Source organism: Ptychodera flava, chromosome 22 (assembly GCF_041260155.1).
Source record: "Ptychodera flava strain L36383 chromosome 22, AS_Pfla_20210202, whole genome shotgun sequence".
Taxonomy (NCBI): Eukaryota; Metazoa; Hemichordata; class Enteropneusta; family Ptychoderidae; genus Ptychodera; species Ptychodera flava.
Genome location: NC_091949.1, coordinates 10,643,777 through 10,665,351, shown reverse-complemented (window position 1 = coordinate 10,665,351; position 21,575 = coordinate 10,643,777). Strand labels below are relative to the sequence as shown.

General features: G+C 37.9%; 1 long non-coding RNA gene across 1 annotated transcript in view; it reads right to left on the bottom strand.

The window, feature by feature from the left end:
* Window positions 1-21,575, bottom strand: part of LOC139122666 (uncharacterized) — a 28,417-nt gene extending 6,842 nt beyond the window's left edge. Inside the window, exons 1-5 of the long non-coding RNA XR_011549513.1 lie at window positions 21,278-21,575; window positions 20,521-20,870; window positions 3,421-3,782; window positions 1,290-1,406; window positions 223-380 (exon numbers count right to left, since the gene is read on the bottom strand). This is a non-coding gene — a long non-coding RNA (uncharacterized lncRNA). The remainder of the gene's footprint in view (window positions 1-222; window positions 381-1,289; window positions 1,407-3,420; window positions 3,783-20,520; window positions 20,871-21,277) is intronic.

Below are 21,575 nucleotides of genomic sequence, written 5' to 3'. Positions count from 1 at the left end.
TTTATATTTGCATTACAGCTATACATACGCCCTTTGACAGCTTTTCGTACCATCCTGGTGACCCAAAGCAATGAACTTACACCTCGTATTCCGTCTTATTAACTTTTTCTCCCTGTTCCCTATAAACTGATCCAAACTTACTATTCATGAGAATGGGTTTGGGCCAAACCATGGCGATGAAACTGGCGATGAAACGGTAAACTTCGACAAATCACTACTTACATTTTGTAATGTTGAAAGATAAATAGATGAATGTAATGGTATGGCCGCTGTACATGAAATCGCCACATGTAACCCGGTTGAGCCAGCATCTGTGTACGAACCAAGCGTTGTCACAATGGCCAGAGACTGCTTAACCTCACGTAGAATGAACCATTTGTCTGGGGTGAAATCGAAAGGTCAGAAGTTTTTATAGTGAGTAACTTTAAGACCGAAATCCGGAACTGTAAGCAATAGACAGTGCTATCCAACGACAATTTGTTCTGGTGTGACTGTCTGTGTGTTGGCCACTATGCATACATCTTCTTCTGTGTATCAGTGTATGTGTTGCTTTCGTAGGTTTTGTCTGTAGTCCTTATGCCTCATTTACTTATATATATATATATATATATATATATATATATATATATATATATATATATATATATATATATATATATATATATATATATATATATATATATATATATATATATATTTATGTATATATCATATCATATTAATATATATATATATATATATATATTATATATATATATATATATAAGATATATATTTATAAGGTCATTCGTCTGATGATCGCTACAGAGAACACATGTAACGTGAAACTCTGAGTAACGCCTACGTCCTGTTTTCGACTTGTTATCAATTATTGCCGTATATATATTATATATATATATATATATATATATATATATATATATATATATATATATATATATATATATATATATATATATATATATATATATATATATATATATATCCCGCCCTATACCTACCTATCTGTCCCGGCCACCCTCCCCTTAAATCAAAGTTCCAGCCTTGATGCTCAAACACCAAGTGATGAGCACCCATTTCAAACGAAGTGTGGGGAAGTATCCTTATTCACTTCTCTCTAATAGACAATGCTATCAAACGACAATTTGTTATTATGCGCATTGAACTGACATACTTCAACTTTCGTTCAAACTTTATTCAAGGAGTCAATTCTCTTTCAAAATTGCAATAATAACAACACCAAATACTGAAAGTCAGAATGTCTGTCCCATAGGCCACCCTGTCATTACCTTAGCGGCACAAACCAGGTCGGAATGTGTTACAGGAACTGACGTCACAAGCATACAGACATTCTCCAGAGGTATAAAACGGCTATGCTGCCAAAGTATCTTCGGAGAATCACATGTCTATTAAAATAAGTTTGCAAATGTTAAAACATCAAAATGTATTTGTCAGTCAAAATCCAACATCAGCCGTAGATTCCGTATTCTTTATGAGTTCTGTCCACGTAGGCACTTATAATAAAACCCCATTCAACTGTCCATGACTGCAACAGAACAAAAATTTGCATATTTCTGTCGCTGCATAACAGATGTTTATTTATATCTGCAGTTCACAAACGGGAACAGCGGAAGGTCAGCGACCAAGAGAATGTCGAAAAGTACTATTGTGAAAAGGTAAGTCGCTGAGCTTGCATAAACATGTAAAAATGGGAAGCATTCAGCTCTGACAAAGCCGTGCTACTGTATCGTAAATCAGTTTGCGATTTGGGAAGCAATATCCTTACGGCGAAAATTAAATTCGCATTTAAAATTACGTCGTATGATAATTTGAGTCCAAAATTTAGAAATCTAACTTCCACGCCATCAGGCCCCATAGATTTACGTGTTCAATGTGGTCGGGCTTCTCAATTACATTAAAATATATGCACGGGTTCAGGAACAAAACAAATATCTCTCCCTAAAATAATATTCATGAATCATGCCATGGCAAAGTACCAGCGCATGACTGCAGGTGGTCGTTTGTTAGCCAGCTGCATATATCTGGACCATTGGCCCTGCACACGCTGAAGCACATATACACATACATCCACATGGTGATATGCAGTCATGTACACAGCGATCATAAAAAGTAGATTTGCTTGATCACTGTATAAATGGTTTCGTACCCCCTATAGACCTCCCTATTGATTAGATCGACCCAGTGCCATAGTAGCGGCATAACCTGATTAGTGTCATAAAAATCACAATGGAGCCCATTTATGAAAGTTCTGAACTTTGCTACGCTCAATATCCACCAAGAAAAGGACCGTTATATTTTTGATTGGGTGATCAAAATGATCTCCCCCTCCTTCTCCCCCTCTCTCTGCCCTCTGTCTGTCTGTCTGTCTGTCTGTCTGTCTGTCTGTCTGTCTGTCTCTTCTCTCTCTCTCTCTCTCTCTCTCTCTCTCTCTCTCTCTCTCTCTCTCTCTCTCTCTTCTCTCTCTCTCTCTCGCTCTCTCTCTCAAATTGTATTTATTTCAGAAGTTGGCAGAGTATGAATATTTTACAAAAAAACTCACCGTAAATCTCGCTCTGAAATTTTTTTTTCATCCTTTATAGCATGCATAACCACCCCCCCTCAAGATCTAAGAATACTCCCCCATAGCAGTATGTTGCCCTACTTACGAGTGTTCTTACTTTTGCTACTAAAACTTGGAGGTGGTAAGCCAAGTTTCCTGGCAACTCAGGGATTTGCGTCAGAAATACAAAGAGGCGGACAGCATGACTATTGATATTCGGGTACATAAAGGTAGGGCCGCTCACGACAGTGAGATCAGTGAGATAAAACCTTTGCTACGGATGTAAAGAAAGCATTTATCCATAGTAACCCTTTGAGCGCCAAAATCAATTTTTGTCACCCTTATAAAATATACCTTAGTCAATTTTTGTTACATTTTTGTCAAAATTTGCTAAAAAACTGTGGCCAATGAAATCTTTAGTTCCTTTGGTCCAAAATTATCACAAGAATTACAGAAAAGTTCATAAAAATTGGTAAAATGTTGCACTAAAATTTTGGTGGGAAAAAATACAGCACTCAAAGGGTTAATTGTAAATCGAAATCTACAGATATCAATGGACGTGGATTATACAAAGACTGAAAGGGTTACGTCTAACTTTCCTACTATTTAGTCTGATGGTCCTCTGAAATTGATGAAACTTTTTAAAGTTATGGTTAATAAAAGAAATCAACGCACCCCCTGAATTCTCGAGATCGTTTCTCTTCCTTGATATATATATATATATATATATATATATATATATATATATATATATATATATATATATATATATATATATATATTTTTTTTATGATTTGGCCGTTGTTATGGACACTCAGAACGAATGCGTTGACAAAAGACAAATACGCAATTTTACTCACCTATATTTGTGCATAGATGCTGTGATCAGGAATGTTATTGCAAGAAACACCAGCGAGGCAGCGCAAATGTATTCTGGGTAAACCTGAAAAGTCATGTAATGTAACACAACATCCGGTAGTGGCGGGTGCCTCGAAGGATCAGGTCTGACGTCATTAACAACTACCGACACATACGCTGAAATAGTCATTACCAAGAGAAATAAAATCAGACTTAAAAGTGTTTTCTTTTTTGATATTTCTCCTACATTTGTCCTGGTAGCTATTCCATTTCCCAGCGTCTTGTTTCTACCGTTGGATGTCGCACATACAGGTAACAACTCCTCGTGTGCTGATGACGTCATTGCCGGCTTCTTGGGTTCTGTCTGTCAAAAATCGATGAGAGAGAGAGCGATAGTTCGTTCGTAATCAGTACAAGACATGCAGCAATTCACTATTTGAAAAAAATGCACAAGTGGGCACTGGAATTTCTGTAAGAAAACAACAGCTCTCGTGTTGTAATTCCGGAATAACGTTGCCCCGAAATAGAACACGCACTTGCAACGGAATGCGATCCGTGCGCGGTAAAATTTGCCGAACCACATGTACGCGTCAAATGCAAAGCGGGTCATTGCCCAGACAAGAACGCGTCACAATCTGAGAATCTAGACTATCAGTAGACTACACTTTTACCGCTACCTAACTACTTTTTGGCTGCCGAATCGTCACCGACTGTGGTAATAATGCACTTCTTTAAATTAAAAACAAACTACATGCTAGGTGTGCACAAACAAAACCGTACGTATAGGCCTAATATGTGTCATTTTGGGATACAGTTGAGAAATTTGTCTGCTTCATTGCCATGTTAAAACTCTGTAAAGGAAGTCAACATGAGCAGTTTTCCATTCTTAATCTTTTAAAAACTTGGGCAAAGCTTTCCTGTGTTGTTACTTGCTAAAGATAATAGCCGCGCTGTTAAAGTTTGCATATTGCGTGAACAACTGTTAGCGTTACACGGTTCAGCATCTATTTTTAAGATCTCACAAGTCAGATGGTCGCCATTTTATGCATACTCCTCGTTAGCGGTTCTGTAGGTTATAATTTTGTAGACTATCCCTCGCCATCTGTCAAGATGCCAATCAACATCATTGACCTCTCAAATAAAACAAAATCAACAAAAGTGAAGTTCAAAGACAGCGATCTCGTCCCTTGTACACCGTATCACGATTAAACCAAGGATTCGAAATGTTTAATCTAAAGCATAATGAACTATAGTTCAGGGGAAAAGCTAAATGTGTTGTATGAAATCATGTATTCTAAACATGATTTTAGGAGTCGAACAAGACAGGACTTTTAAAAAGCTATAGAAGGTAGTTGAAAATACATCAAAATTTAAAGCTGATTGAGCCTTGAAGATCCATTAGCTGTAACTTCGGTCATTTTTATTTATTTTGTTTGTTCTGTGTATTATCTGTAGTTTCTGGTTTGAGTCCCTGAACCATGGAGAAATTCCTAATATTTAGCTCATAAATATAACCTATATGAGTATAATCTGCATTGTTATTGTTTAAATTTTGTATTCAGGTCCGGACTAGAATACATTTATCAACAATAACAATGGTCATTTCACATACACAGGCTGTGTTGGCAAGCAAGACACCGGGCATTGATCATGATGATCGTATTATAGTAAAATTCTGTAGTTGATACATTGAAACAGAGTAGTGAAAAATTAGTTAAAAGTTACAGCTAATGTCCCTTTAAAATATTCAATTTATTCAAGGTCAATGAACTTGTGTACACACTTCTGGACATCAACACGCTATAAACATTTCGACCTAATATTCACAGTTCTACAGCTGTTATTTTAGGTTAATTGACTTTTTCGAAGTGAGGGTTATCATTCGTATGTGCACGAGTTGTGTGGTTACTTCTAATGTCTCGTATTTACCGTAAAAGAGAAGAAATTAACTCAAATCAACTCAAGATAGTATATGTTGATTGCGATGAGACTCTACGCCAGTCTCTTGAAGTTCGTCATTTACTGTTGACGCTTACAGAGCGGATCGGACGTGCCTGCGATTGGCACCTGCCATGTGTCATTGACAACATCAAATAAACCGATAGATTCTCCACAGACGGATGCCTACGTGCGGCATGCGCCCGCTCCATAATTTTTCGCCCGGAGGTTTAAGCAAAGCCACAACAGAAACAAACAGCTGTCCACAGTCTAGACAGTGTTTGATTTTTAGAGTTCCAATAACATATGTACATGAAAGAATTCATGATCAACATATTGCATTACATTCAATAACAGATGCGTGTACGTGGTCTTACTCAAGTCACCACGAATACATCTAAAATTGTTGACAAGCGTAGACACAATCACACCAAAGCTCTCAACTTTTACATGTCAAGCTTTCATTTCCTCAACGGCTCTCATTTCACAAAGGTACACTGCACGTATCTATTCACTTGAGATGATGATTCTGACTTGTAAGTTGTCACGTCGACTACAATTTGTCCTTTCACCACTAGACTTTGTTCAATAAGTTTGGACGCATCCATATACATGTACTACGACATTGTTTAGGGAGGCTGCAAAAGTTTAACCCTTTCACCACCATGGTTCCACCCAAACCCATTGTTATCAATGGTGATCTTGGACCTGTATACAGGGAACTAGGGGTGAAAGGGTTAAGGGAACAGATCGCTTGTTTAGGGAGGCTGCAAAAGTTTAAGGGAACAGATCGCTGTCTTTATTAATACTTCAAAAATATGATAAAAATTGTTGTGGACACCCCTTGTGATATTACTTTTGTGTTTACGGTAACCTACTTGGCTGAGGTTCACAAAGTGTACGGACCGGTCACGTCTTTGAATCCCTGACTTTTAAACACTGAATCAATCAAACAAACAAAACGCTCTTTGACACACAAGGCATTGTGGGTCCCGCAATGTGCATTAGGCCAAAGTAATTAAATTCTTTGTTTTGCGTCCCCACCGCGTAGGTTTTTAAGGTTTTCATGAAAAACACACACAATGTATTTGAATATGAAATTTTAGGACATGACCGCTTAGCTTTTCTGAACTAAAATTTTGTTACAATTTTGTATTTGCTGCAATCAAATTACATTGTGTTAATTTTCTTGTGTGTGTTTTTCAGCCGCTTAGACGCGTACCTTTTCCCATTTAGAGTGGACGCAAAACAAAGAATTTAATTACTTTGGCCTTATCGTTATTAGCCCGCAATGCGATATCACAAGGTTAGTTTACACCGTCAGTTCTCGAGTCGTCTAGAGAACATTGTTACTGTTCACAATATGCTAGAAACGTCAAGAAATTCACAAAATCAAACCTTCCAATTTCGTGTCGTTTTGCTATGGACACGTCACCATTACATTCTGTTGTACACATGTATAATAAATGTTTATATAGGTAACATAACTAACAACACGTTTGTGCGGTGGCAATTCGTAAAACCGACTCAAAAATTCTACTTCAAACATGCAGTGTTTCATCCAGGATGGCATTAGCAGGGGGGATTTTCCCCCTTTACCAGAATTTTTTTTTTTTTTTTTTTTTTTTTTTTTGGGGGGGGGGGATTTCACCAGTTTATGTGTTTTACTTTTTTCAGGAAGGTGTGGCTGGCAGCATTTCATGGAGGGCTGGTCCCCCTTGACAGATTACTAGGGGTGCCAACATGTCAACAAAGGTTGAATCCCCCATCCCCCCTCTCTAGATGAAACATTAAACATGCTTAAGTGTTTTACCTTTTTTTCCTTCTACCTGGGACAACACAAAATTGGATGCATGACTAAGAGTAGGCTGGCAAGACTAACTCTCTGGTCTCAAGTGATCGAACTTCATCGTCATGTTTCAAATAACTTTGTATTGATTGTGGGGGGAGGGGCATAGCATAAGGACATCCGTCAGAGTGGGCGCAAAAGATAGAGCTTACATAGGAGAGAAGGATGAGGGTTTCCTGCGTATAATATCCTGTAAAAACATTGGCGTCATAACATTTTCCAGGGGAAATATTGATAATTTGCTGTGTAGTAGTGCAAACACTATTCAATTTGTAGAGATGACTCGTACCTTTGGAATGTTTATGACAATCAATGATTACATTCATTATTATTCCGATCAAGAAAGCTTTTTTTTATGCGATGTAAGAATTTCAATTTACTATAACAACCATGAGTACTGCGACATCGAATTTTATACTTTCCCATTCCCTGTTGGGGTAAGAATCCTCCTTGGAGGATTCTTAAACTAAAATGGTGATGCCAAAAGGAAACATGTATTTTTAAAATATCAACTGCAGAAATGTTTTTCCTACCCAGTGAACTTCGAGTGATCCAAGATGGTGAATACGGAATAAAAATGCCCGTTTCATTATCTGCTGTCAAAACAAGTTTATATAGATCTGTCGGTCTATTTCTGGATTGGGTGACTCGAAAGAAAACATTATTAATGCTATTTTCAATGTTTTTACCTCAAATTGCATTGCTTTGTTGTTTGATATTTGTTTTGTAATGTTTTCAATGTAAACATCTTGCAAGCTTGTCCTTGGGTTATTATGTAAGCAATATCATTCCTTTAATATCGAGGACTCATTGTCTGCTTTTAAAAACTTGTTCAGCTTGTGAGAGATTGTACATAATGCAGCTCAATGAGTATAGTTCTTAGGGAATTAATATCTAAAGTGAAAATATAGGAAAGGGATATGGAAACTTGGATTAAGATTCTTTAAATTATATATTAAAATTACACAATAAGTGCTAAAATTGTAAAGGACAGCTCCATGATGTCCTGTAAAGAAAATGGAAATTCGAGCAAATATTTGCAGATTCTTTAATAGGCTGTGTTTGACACTCCTTCAAATTTCAGATTACCGAGTTTTAGTTGAATGGGATACAAAATAGCACTTGGTATGGGCACATTGAGAAAATAATGTGTTCACGATATGGCTGCCGGAGTGTCTGAAATAAAAACGGCGAAAGCACGGTACATATAAAACGAAGAGGGTAAAACAAGAGAAGACTGATAAATAACGTATATGTATGTATGTATGTATGTATGTATGTATGTATGTATGTATGTATGTATGTATGTATGTATGTATGTATGTATGTATGTATGTATGTATGTATGTATGTATGTACGTACGTATATATGTATGTATGTATGTATGTATGTATGTATGTATGTATGTATGTATGTATGTATGTATGTATGTATGTATTGTATGTAAACTCTCTAAATATGTAGAGAGAGAGAGAGAGAGAGAGAGAGAGAGAGAGAGAGAGAGGGAGAGAGAGAGAGAAAGGGGGAGTTTGATAGCGAAAAGTAAGTCATTTCAGGATACATATAGGATGTTATATATGGATTTTAGTTTACATTTCAATTATACAGGATAAATCTCCATACGTCCCCATTTATTGCTGAATGTTTGTTGTGTCAACAGCGCAAAAGACAAACAGAACCCCTCTCCCTCATTTTTTCCTGTTTCTCTTTACATGCCCCAATTTTAGGCAGAAAGATGGTTTTGTCCGAGAGAAACCATGAATTAAGGCCATACGGTTACATGTGAATAACCATTAGCAGTGAATTTTGGTGACGTTTTTCACTGTTTTTTATAAAATGTCATGACATTTTCTTGTTCTAATCCCCGGAGAATGTTGAGATATGCAATGTTTAGCTTCCTAATTCAGCCTGTATGTATGTAAACTGCATTGTTTATATTGAACACGATTGGAACTAATTACGGATAATTGAATACTGAAGTATATCGGTTTAATCTGCAAATGTAAGCTCATCTGTTTTTCTTTTAAGTTATACACTTGTTTTTTAAGTAATTTATAAAATTGCAAAATTCGGCTATATTTCACCTAACATTAAGAGAAATTAGTTCTAATCGTGTTAAATTGTTGACCCTGATTGAAATGAAAATAACACCAGTGCAGTTTATACGTATAGATGCTGTGTTGACACGCTCAGTGTTTCAACATGCTTTGGGAAGACTTGTAGCAAGATTCTGAGAAAACGTGGAATTGACAATAAAGCAAAAATAGTGAAAAAATCACCAAAACTTACATACACTGACCCTTTTACAGTAACAGACAATTTTCTGATCAATGGTGATTTGGTTAATTGGTGGTAGCACTGCTCATGTTCCGAACCGCGCGAGACATTCCGAGATATCGCGAGAATATGTGGTTCGCAGTGGACGTGTTCTCGCAACACAGGACAAACTGCGCAAAACAGGACAAGTCGCTAATTACGTTAAACACTGCATAAAATATATGAAGTTGCAATCTTTGCTCAGTTTTGCACTTTTTCTAGTTCCATACAAAGTTTGACTTGTATTACTCAGCTGGAAACCTGTTTCTACGGGCATGTATTAAAGTCTCGCGAGATCTCGCAATCAGCGGAACATCGTCTATTGCTTGGTATGTAGATTGGCGTCTTCTGATTGAGAAATATTTTACCTAATATCTATTATACAAGTAGTTACTGTGAATTTATTTCCAGTCGTAATATAGTGGAAGTTACTCGTACACAGCTCGTGTTACTGTCAAACTTTCACTTATGGAGATATCAGGAATAGGGGCATGTCCTCTTTTATGTTGTTCCCGTTTTCGGCGCAGAGAGAATGCCTTCCACAACTTGTTTGAAGCAGTTCTTTTTTTCCGGGACAATTGACACCGGTACAAACAGGTCCCATCATCTGACTGTTGTTATTGTGTTTGTGAAATGACACAAGTTTCTTGTTTACTTCCCGTACCATGTCAAATTTGTCTAGTATTTGCTCCGCACTCATTGCTGTCGTGTGTCAAATGTTCAATATTTTCAAGGCTAATACTTGATACTTCAGCATAAATTAGGGAGATAAAGAAAAAAAACGCATAAATTTTATTTTGTAGAATAAAAATCAGGTCAACATCATCAAACGTTATTGCAACTTCCTTACTGAAATGATAAGCGACCTGACTGAAATCAGTCAACAGATGTCATTTTGAGATTCCGGGATATTCAATGTATTATTTCATATCAAAGCATATCACCGGAAACACATTGCACTCGAATCCTACGAAACTAGCTATACATGTAATGATCACAATAAAAACCAAAATGGTATATACTGCATGAATTCAATAATAAATGTCAATCATCGTGCCAATGAAGCTGTCGAAATAGTACTATAGCTCAAATGCCCACACCATGCCAGTTGCAAAACAGGATAATTAACGGTGTCCAGACATAGTTATTTTAAAACATTTGAGTAGAACTGGTACCGTAAAAACAACTGGACATGACATGGAAACAGATTTAAAAAATGATAAAGTCAGTGAATGCCAATGAAGGTTTTGCCCGCTTCGTTTAGACACCCAGCAAGTACAAAATTAAAAAGCAGTTAAGTATAAGACTTTGTACTTTTTTATCGTTGAATAATATCGATTTTGTTGTAAGTTTCATGGCCTTTGTGATAAATTTGTGACAACTCTGCACAGCTGTAAGACAGCATGTACTGATCTGTTTAAATCTTTCGCAATGCAAAATTAATTAGGCCTTGATTTTTATCGGCAGGGGCAACACAGCTTATCCATCAGCAGCGGGCATCTTTGCGGATATAATGATCATGATAATTATTTTAGTAGACGCAGAGTCCTTCCAAGTACATGTGGTTGCTTGGAGGGACTGTGGCAGACTTCTAGACCTAAAAAGATTTCATTTCGGTCGTGAATTAGGGGGTCCCATTCGATTTTAAAGCAGGACTTCTTGATTTCGGCACATCGGTGAACATATCTGTTCATTATAAACTTACTCGCATGTCTTCCTTATCCCCCCCCCCCTATCAAAGTACGTAACATACACTACTATTTATCAGCCTGAGGACTGCATTTCCCGTACTCATGGAAACTGTTTCTTGTTGCACAGTAGACAAAGATCCGTCGCCTGAGGAGATACATGAATCAGGGATCTTCGAATCCAGCTGAGGCCAGGGAAACTTTTGATTTCTCACCCAAAGTCTCATAAATGTAGAATGATTCAAATGTTTTTAATGTTTATAGATCTCATGATATTATCGACTTTTCTTCGCCTGTACTTTGAATATAAATTATAGATGTCATCTTACACTGTTTTTTGTGCGAATAGTGATTACCTAGTAAAACCACAGCATCCACATTTCTTGAAATGTCGTGCACAAACTTTGACGTGACAAAGGGATCGATGTATTCTCGACCGCGGAGTGACGTCAGTAGGTGAAACGCATGTGAACGAGGTGAAGAGACCGGACGATACAGAAGAGCGAATGATACAGAAATTGTATGGGAAAAAAGCAGAACTAAAAGTTATGTCATTTATGTATATTGAAACTTTGAATATTGGTTTGATGGTTGAAAAATCCGAACTTAAATTATTTGTTTTCACGGCGCTGTGTCGCAAAAATGACGTAAGAACCCGCAAGTACCCGGATGGCCCGCGGTCGAAAATGAGAACAGAGACCAGTGTATATAAAAATACACCTATACCACGGTAAATTGCGGTACCAAACAAACATGAAGGCAACATACTCATGTCCATAAGATGTTATATAATGACTAGAATAACCAGAAGGCAATAAATTATGTATGATGATCAACATATTGGCACATATCTAAATGTTCTACATACGACTATATCTGTCCTAACCATCTGCAGACTACATGTATGCACAGAGTAACATAAACAGAGTGGCAACACTTGCATGCCTTTTGTTCCATGGTCGTCTCGGTAGACTATTGGCTTTTCATATTAAATGAGCTTAAAAGGTGTTAAACTTTTTGGAGGCTTGGTTTGTGGTTGATAATTACACGAGATTATGCGAAACATACGACGAGATGGCATCGTACTGCCAGTCGCGTAGCAACCATTTTACTTTGTGAGCTCTCAGGCCAGAAACACTGCCTCACGCCAATCAAAACATAACACGCCAGCAGTTTCATAAACATGTCCTTTCTTGGCGCACGTGTAAAAGACGGTATGACTGACCGTAAACCATTGAGTAAAACCAGACAGTATCGATAAAAGACTTTCAAATTTGGTTCAAACACACTCATTATATATTCATAAAAATATTAGAGGAATTTTTAAAACGGTAAAACCCACTTTCCTGAAGCTCAAAACACTCCCGTTTTCGCCAGCACATCAATTCCGATCAGCACCACACGACAACAACAACACAAGCTTTGTCGAACATACTTTCGCTTAACAATTGGTGAAAATCCGAAAATTACCGAAGGGTGCATGGTCGGCACTCTTCGGAAAAGAGAGCCAAGAGCTTCGTGAGGCGAGGCAAACATGGATTGCTTACGTAACCGCTTCACGCCTTAAAGTTTACAATAGCTGTTGCCACTCTGTCTGATATTACTCTGTGATGTATGTGAAACTGCACTACTCATAGTCATACGGCAGTTCAACTCTCACATACACAATTGGTGATATGTTTTGACAGGTACTTTGATATACACCTACAAAATTGTCAATAAATCTGTCTGGCTACCGCATTCACTGACAATATACATTCGTATCTCAGGTTAGAGCAAGCATTTTGTTTTGACATCGAGAGCGTCGGATACTGAGACAGGAACCGTCGCCTCGTACACGGTACAGTACTATGACTACAACGCGCACGCTGTGAACCAGCACTCTTCGACAATCTTTCTCACCCATCGCGTGCAGAAAATGAAGGCCTACCTTTCAATAATCCTCTCTCCGAAAATTGAAACTTCCAACTGGTATGCTCATACGATCCTATACAAGTAGGTATATGACTGTAGTAATCCCGAAGTATGGTCGCGGTCAATATACCGTGCACACCCTTGTCTCGCGTGATTGTGCAGCCAAATGATATTGAAATTATGAAAGCATTTTCACCTGATCATTCAATGCTATGTCAAATTAATTTCATTTATGAAATTTTCAGAAATTTACGGAAAGACTTTCAGAAAATGAAGGGCATCCCCTCATACATTGCATCGTGCGGTTCCAAGTGCACACACTGAGCTGACGGTGCGTCTTGCTTCAAACAATGAACTACAGTTGTTTGCGTGACAATACTAATTATGTTACATTGTTTCAATATTCTTGGGCAGGGCGGGAAAAGCTACCATATATTATAGGTACGGGTACCGGGAACGTCTGGTTTTAATTTTACCTATCCACGTAAGGGTCGGTAACAGGCGGGCTGGACAAAAGTGAAATAGGCTACAATTTGCAGAGGAAACAAGGCAAGAAATCATGCATTCACATAGTATCTAAAAAAAGTATTTGGTCGAGTGAATTTGTCTTCAAAAAGTATGCGATGCAAATCCGGCAAAATGCCATTTTTGAAAGCGAAAAAATATTGTGAACGTTCAGATTCCTCCCTTGACCTTTATCCAAAGTGGGTATCTGCACTAAGGCTCTAGGTACGAGTGAAGTTTGATTAAAGCTGTGCCGCGGTGCTCGGCTATAGGGCCTAAGCTTAAGTTACCAGGCGATCGTGCGGTACCAACTTTTGAGCTGAGCCAGTGCAGATACCCACTTTTTGTCCACTATCTGCATAAATTACACGTATGATTGCGTTACATGACATTCGGATGAACGGCCGAATTTTACCGATATGTTAAAGTGAAAGTAGGCCTATAAGCTTACGCAGGCCTCCCCGGGGGTAGGCCTACTCCGATAGAAAGTTGTACGGATAAGCTTAGCCTATGTGCCGCCCGAATCGGTCATCTTTTACAAAAAATCCCTAAATCTGGGTCGATTTTTCACAGAAACCCCTAAATTGTGTCGATACCATAGGATATGGTCCTCATGCAATAGAACAATGGTAAAAATCCCCAAATTTTTCAATAAAATTCTTAATAGGCCTAATAGGTCATTTTAGGAGAATACAGGCTACTTCGATATATACAACTTGGGCGGCACACCGACCACCCCGGTGTCATCATATGAAAACATTTGGAGTAACACGCCAAACCCCGGGACACGGGATCCAATGTTTCTGCAAGCTGCCTCATCCAATATGGGTAGCAAAACCCCGATTAAACTCAACGCTTCTGTGGTATGGTATTCCACTTTTAGATCAGCTTAAAGGGTCTTACAGTGTAGGTCGTACCGGGTCCACCAAGAAAAACAGGTTAAAACTAATGATAGATTGCTAGGTGTTTTATTCCCTCTTAACTGCAGTGCCTACATTACATCATTAGGCTTATAGTAATATTCCATATTTCCAGGCGACTAAAAATTGGTGTACAGATATCGAAAATACACCTAAGCTTACATGTTAGCCTACATTTAGCCATTCGGGGATGGGTACTGCACATGCTCACCTGTTGCTAATAGTGCTTAAGGTATTTTTGATATGTAAGGACATTTAGGCTACCCATAAATTCTCTTTTTTACTGTAGACCTCCAGGAGAGGTATTCGCTGCAGGATTGCAGTAGGCTTATAGACTACAAAGATAACACATTTTAACATTTATCATCATGCAAATATTTGTTCAACTTTCCTTTATGCTGTGTATGTCTACTATAGCTCTCCATGTGTTTTATTGCATTACTGCTTGAACTATTTAGTACTGAGAACACGGTCGGCGAAATGACTTAATTAGGCCAAATAAAAAAAATGTGTGTGTTTCCGACAACATGCGTCCGAAATTTATGGTAGGTAGGTCGAGGGGCATTTTTTATTTTTCTTTTGTTGTCTGAGACCCATAAACTACGGTAAAATTGAGAGAATTTACTCGAGTTTCTTTGAAAATGCCAAAAAAATAAGTAGTGTTGGCGGGGTTTATACGGTCGGTCGGGTTACCGGAAACGCAGATATTTTTTATTTGGCCTTACGAAATCATATTTTACGAAGGTATAACAAATTCAAGCGTTTTTTCTCCCCTACAAAGATTGACAATCAAATAGTTAATTGTCTATTGGCGTCGTCTGCTGGAAATTGATAATTATACCAGGTCCAAACGCCTACAGAATATGTACATCGGTCCCTTGGGATCACGTGATTTCCCGGATTAGCTAACATATAGTCCAATGTTATACTTGAATACAATAGAGATTTGAACTGTTTCAGAAACATGATGAAATCTCGAGTCACGCAAAATGGCCCAGTCAAAGCATTCGTTCTCACCAGTCACAGAAGATAGTTTTAGTAACCAACTGTTGTTTGTTGATGAAAGACGTCCTGAGAAGTCAGAAACAGATGTGGCAGATAATAGTCGGGTAACAAAGCTAGAGACCCATAAGATGTGTCGTGCTAAGGTGGGCCAGTAACCTTCCGCAATGGAAGGCCTGTGGTTGAAACCTAAAGCCGAAGGAATGGACAATTTGATATCACGGGAAGGCTAGCGGATTTCCGGAAAAGTTGCTGCCAGAAAATGAGGTAAAAATATGTCAGTGCTCTTGTAAGAGGAAAAATTTTGCTTCCGGAGATGCTATCGAAAACGGTGCAGGAATGCACTTAAATCAAGTGACGTTGGGCGTCAGGAGACTAACCTGGGGATTTTCAGTCTCAGCGATTGGTCAAACTCACGTTTGTAACAGCTACGTCATGTAAACTTCTTCATAACATTATAACACAAATTTATTTCGTTTATCTGTACATGATATAGCAGTTCGATTTACAATAAATCTGTGAGATAGATATATATAAATATATATATACATATATATATATATAAATATATATATAAATATATATATATATATATATATATATATATATATATGTGTGTGTGTGTGTGTGTGTGTGTGTGTGTGTGTGTGTGTGTGTGTGTGTGGTGTGTATACACACACTCAGGAGCGAACTTTGAATCTACAAAAATAGTTCAAATGGTAACGTCAATGTAGGCCTAAGCTCACGCCCCTGAGGTACGGATATTACATTTAATATTAGCTTCAAATTCGTTTTCGATTCGTTTATCCATACAAGTGTAAAACCTGACAAGAATCGCAAAACCCATTAAAAGAAACCTCAAATGACAGTTCCTTTCAAATGAAATGACTTGAATCATATACATGAGAATCAATTGAGGAATTTCCGCTGCTTCATTTGCTGTGAATCTATCAAAGTGTACTTTGCGACTGAAATCAAAAGCCAAAAGAATGAGCAGTGCTTTGTCCCTGAGATTGTTGATTTGTCCTCTGTTTGGTTCAAATATACACTGATATTACTCAGGCGGTTTATAATCTCAATGACAAATATGTCGTCGACGACAACACGTATATTCAATATATATTTCAAGCCATTCAGCCTACAACATAAAACTTACAGTTGGCTTTCATTCTCTCAGAGGTTTAAATATGTATTGTACGCTACTGTAGTGTATAATAACAAGAGAAATCTTTAGATGGAAATAGTTGCTTTACCTTGCGTAGTTTTGGTGTCAACAGAACACAACTGAGAGATACGCCTTTTAGAGTCACCAAAATTCATATCATTTAGATGCATGGGTTTTAGTTCACGACACCATGACTGTGAAGTACCTGTGCCCACAACCAAATGTATTTTACAAATCAACCTTAATCTAAGGGGGCTAAGTTGTTTCAAAAAATTAGGCCAATTAGGAGGCCTCTTAAGAAACTATTGTTTTCATGACGAAGATTCGGTCAGGTGTTTTTCAGGTACGCCCCTAACAGTTCTGTCAGCTGACATCTGCATTTCAATGGAAGAGGCTGTTTTAAGTGCTAAAAACGCACACTTCCGGTGTGTATGACACACTGAATCAGTGATATCGACTCTCTAACTTAAGCAGAGTTCCGGGTATGGTTTGTCGACCTCTAAGTCGACCTAATCATTTAAGACCGACATAATAACATTCATGAATGCATATTATACTCTTGAGTATTGTTTGAGTTTATAAATCAAGAGACATTATTCATTATCAATAGAGATTATTCGTAATCAAGAAATATGCACCATAACTATTGCAATATGTTCAGAGATACCAACAGTCTTCTTGCAAATGATACTTTAAAGAGACCGCGCAAAATAACTGACCTTTTAAATCGTGGAAAATTGACAAAATGATATCAAAAGAGGGAGATTCTATCCTTTAATATTGCTACGATTTATCTCAGCACAGTAAAAATCAGTAAAATCATTTTACTATACTCCCGGTATTGCAATTCGAAAATCTTAACTGGAAATTGCTGTCCTTGTAATTTCGTCTTAAAACTAATATACTCTCATATGCCGACAATTCAAAGCAGAGGTCACATCCATGTTGAAATTTTGAGGTTGCTATTTCAAAATTGCGTAATGGATCTAGGTTGAATGACCGAAATACTATACTATGCACTTGGGTATATAGAAATATTTCATGGATGGGCTTCTGTTCCCAAAGCATCATATCAGATCCGCTGAGAAATGAGAAATGAAGCCGATGTAAGACCCTACCTGATGATTCATTGTTACCCAAGTATATCTTCATTGTTTCACGTTGAAATTGGACATCGTATAACAACGATTTGCCAGCCCAAAACGATGTAGATTATTTTACAAAATAGTATTCGGTCAGACTCGAGGGACGTTCGCATTGATGCTTGCGTCTAATGATGTGTTATATTTTTCATAATGTCATACATGCGACCGATGTGTAAATGTCAGAACTTAATAATTTACTCGCTCCAACTGAACAATTACACACCGAGAAACCCGTGACGGACATTGCTGAAAGGTGGAAACGTTTCCCGGAATCACTGCTGAATGTTATCGACAGCAGATGATCACGATACTATCATGTCTATCACTTTCTAGTCTAATGATCGGGTCGTACCTCATCAAGTCGGAAAAAGCTACAACTACGTAAAACGCTCAGTAATCACAAGTCTCATTTGCATTGTATTAGTGTGTATGAAGTGTCTTTGATCAGAAATATCACCTCATTTTGATATTACAGAAACAGTTGAAACGGTCAATGGAAAAGGTCACCACCAAACTTTGGTGCTTACATATATATATATATATATAATATATATATATATATATATATATATATATATATATATATAGCGATGGTGTCTATCTTACCAGTCTTTGCATATGGATGACTATCGTTGTTTGCTAAAATCACGACGAGTGGACATTTAAAAAGACTGGGCGCAGCGCCAAAATATTGAATGAAATATACGTCTTAGATATTTCCCTATCAACGTCCCTCCGTCTTGAAGAGCTTAAAGAGGTTAACAACGAGGAGCGAGGACTGAAATATTTTTGTGACAAAACGCATGCGTTAATCTTAATCTTCCTTAAGCATGCCCGTTCGCCAGTTGCCTAGAGTAACTTTATACTTTCTAAAGTGTTTTTTTTTACCAGCTCAAGGCACCGACTTAGATACCACTTCACGTACATCTCAGACGCTGCCTTGAACTAACTGACCTTTGCAGACACTTACGTGACATATGCCCATGCTGTAATTTTGAGACAGTGAATCATTACACACACCTTTGCGAGTCACTGATCAAGTTCATGAGGTTTTGTTTTGCTAATTATGGAAAAACCAATAACGGCAGGATATTTCTGATGTTCAAGCCGGTTGCTTATTGTAACAGATTACCTCACCACTACGGCAGGCGTCGACGTATTCATGTATTGAGGTTCAACACATGTCAAAGAACTATACGTGCATGTCAAAGATCTCTATGCTGTCTTACTCGTGATTGTAAAGAGACAAATGTGACACAACCAAACACAGACAGCGGAGCGTGAGAAAGGTATGTACATGTAAACCTATAAAGAAACCTTAGTTCATGAAAACTTGAAAAGTATGGCAACACTGGCGAAGACCGAAAAGGGTGTTGTACAGGAGAGAATAAAACAGACCACCGACCTGAAACCACTCCACGATAGATCACTTCCGATTACAACCGCTTAACTTAGAAAGATGGGTGTGAACAGGGTATACAGCAACGATGTGCATGAACAATGAGAGTGATAATTGTATAAAAACCATTTAAATATTTCAGGAAGCGGGACTCTATCTTCCAATTCCTCAGTGATGCAATAATATATCGTATACAATTCGGCGTTGGATGTGCATTGCGAAATATTAGTCATGGCAATCACTCACGGTCAAACAAAATCTAAGCCTTTCGTTTCCGTAATTGTCTACATATATTACAAACCAATGACAAATATACTCTAACGATGAACGCATTATGAGTCTTAATTTTTCAATAGCACAAAAATGTATCGGTGCGATTTTTCCTGTTTGGCTGATTTTTGTTGTCATATGTTATCTTGCTTGCCAAACTATAGCTACAGCGTCATACGAGTTTCCTCACTAATTATTCTAAATCTGTCTTTATTTTTAACATTGAAGAAACGCACAATATCATTAGTTTTGTATTGTTTAGAATGCACGAAATTTGTTTGGTCGTTTTTGCGAAATGATTGACACCTTTCAGAACCAACGCCGCGCGCCAGGTCCTCAAACATTATATACATGTGACACACTCGTGTGTTCACCTTTAACGGGGAGCTTATGTCGGAAAATGTAAAAAAAAAATCACGGGTCGCATGAACGACCCCGGCTCTTCTCACGCAGCCGTCTGTGAATGTAGCCTTTCTGTGTAAGATTGCGATATGAAATAGTTCGGCCTCTGGTGAAAGGCACTGATGCTCTGACAGAAAAAATGATTTCATGCTGTTTAACCTATGTCCAGGAAATGAAAATTTCGTACTCCCAAGCAAGGCATACGATAAGCAATTGTGTCATGGTCATGAAGACACATACAGAGACTTCACAGTACTCGGAGGTGAAATTTCGATAAAGTATACACCAAAGAAAGGCAAATTAATCAAAAGATGATGATGAAAGCGGTACTGTATGTGCGAATGGTTATAAAAGGTGCATGGCTAAACAGCCGTTTAGTTTAACATTTCCGTAAACGTCATCACAGATGTAATTTTCCGATAGCATACGGTTCTAAGCTGTGGCTATAAAGGAACACTCGTATATTCATTGTCAATACACCCATCCCTACCAAATTACTTGCCAAAGTCTGTACAACATACGTACAACAACGCAGTCACAGATTGTTGTACCCACAAAAAAAGCATGTGTACATGAGAGAACTACTTACAGATTTATATGTCACCGTATGATTGGAGTTAGGCTTCTAGAACTGTACGTGTGAACATCACACTATCCGTGACACGAAGGTGTTAGACCAGATGAATCCGTTTTAGATGCGCAACGTCTCGGTGTTGTCGAACAGGCCACGTCTGAATGAGCAGACTACAGTTTACCGGTCTGTGCTTGGCCGTTCTTTGTCTGAAGTGAACCACCCTTGAGTATAACTTCCACTTTAAGAGGCGTATCCGTCGACCCTGTTTAGGTTTTCAGGAAGTGTCCATTTCACATCCAACCGAGGCTCTCTTGCCAGGGAATAAGCCTTTACTGCAGTCTTCCTGAAGTAACATTCAGGGAGACCTAAATGAATCAAGATGAATGGTAAAACATTTTTATCATAAATAATAATAACAGTGATAAAAATAATCATATTTATTGCTTGCTTGCTGGTATAAGTTAGGAATTGACATCACATTTTGTAGCAATAAATGTGTTATATAAAGAAACAAGTTTTATATGTGTCTCTGACATAACAAGGTAATAATCATCATCATCATCATCATCATCGTCATCATCATCATAGTTGTTGTTGTTGTTGTATTTCTAAATGTATGTAATTCAACAATGTAGTCTGTAGGTTCATAAGCTGATTTTGGAGTGATATGTTGAAAACGTAACAGCTTCTTCCAGAGAAAGCCCACCTACAATAAACATCGACAGTAGGCAAAGCGTAAACAGAATGGTTCCATGATAAATTGCATCCTCACCTTGAAATTTGTTGCAAACGCTTCAGGTAGGAAAGCAGAAACATAAGTATCTAAATATTTCAGCCGAGTGTCAATACACTTGACAGTACACACAAAAGTAAAGCTCCTTCCGTATTCGTCTGTAAGGTAGTACAATAATCAGTCACACTGACATCTTAGACATCCTCGACGCTGCCATTGCGACAATAACAATCAGTAGAGATACCCAGTTCGGTTTCTCATCCACTCAGTCCTTTGAGTGGTGGATAGCCAATCCCGAGAACGCATGGCCAGTGGCAATTGGGCCGACCTACAGCCT